The sequence below is a fragment of the Chaetura pelagica genome, unplaced genomic scaffold, assembly GCF_000747805.2.
Source record: "Chaetura pelagica isolate M959 unplaced genomic scaffold, ChaPel_1.0 scaffold363, whole genome shotgun sequence".
NCBI classification, from domain to species: domain Eukaryota; kingdom Metazoa; phylum Chordata; class Aves; order Apodiformes; family Apodidae; genus Chaetura; species Chaetura pelagica.
Genome location: NW_009952720.1, coordinates 101,901 through 103,094, shown reverse-complemented (window position 1 = coordinate 103,094; position 1,194 = coordinate 101,901).

Genomic DNA, 1,194 nt, shown 5'->3' with positions numbered 1-1,194 from the left:
CCAACCCAAATCACGCTGCCAGGATAATGAAGGGGCTGGTGTCTGACCCCACAAGCCGGCAGAAGTTGCACTTCATCACTGCTCCTCTGCTGGGTCAGCGGTGGGAGGAGAGGAGGGGAGGAGGTGTGGAGCAAAGAAAGTCTGGGCAAAGGGTGGGAAAGCGTCTGATGAAGGTGGAACAAAAGGGGAGACTAAAAGCAGGGGAGAGGCTGGAAGCTGGAGGGGAATGGTTGAAGCAGGATAAAGAGAAAGAGTTAAAGCAGTGTCAGACACCACATGGCAGCAACCTGGGTCTGGTGCAGCACACAGAGAGGGCTGTGACAGCCAACAGGTCCCCAGTGCCAAGGTCAGGCTCAGCCAGGGTCCTGAGACCTGCCCTCCCTCCCATTTCCTTGTCAGTGGCTTTGGGATCAAGCTCACCCAGGTGGGGGGAGCAACCCCAAACCCCCCTGTCTGTGGCCACCCCAGGGCCAAGGCAAGAGCTGCCATCTCTGCTCCTCACCCTCCTCCTTCCCCCCACTTTGTTCTTGCTATTACCAGCTCCACAGCCAGCACAGGCATTTTTCCAAAGGCCAGGTTGTCTCCTGCCCTCCCTGCCTGCATCAATCACATGCAGGACACTGATGGAGTGTCTCCCCATGGGAGCTGCTGGTGGAGCGGCACGTGCAGCCACCTTGGCTGTGGGCTGGGGAGAAAGGCTCCTCTTGGGCAGAAGCACAAGGATTTCAGGCTGGGGCCTCTGGAGGAACACCAGGCACCTCAGCTCCCTTGAACTGTAACAGGGACTCCTGTAGCTCTCCCACCATTTCCAAAAGAGTGTCTTGCCCATGGCTACCCAGCAAAGATGCATCAGGGCTAAACACCAAACTCATGTTTTTAGCTCCTGTCTCAGCTTTTAATTACACAAGCAGCCACTTTCCCAACAGCTCTGTTTTCTTTCCCTTGAATAAATAAGTTTGAGGCTTCTCAGCAGATATTCAGCTACAGACACGTTTGCAGACACAGAAAGCCCTCGTTCCTATCTTTGCCTTAAAACCATTATTAGAGCTGTGATCCTTGCTGTGGATTTACAGGGAAGAAGAGGAAGAGGAAGGCAAGCACTTGGCCACATCAGGCTGGTGACACAGTGCAGGACCATGCTGACATGGGTATGAGCTCCTGTTACCCACAGGAGGGGGATGCCCAGTGTTCAGC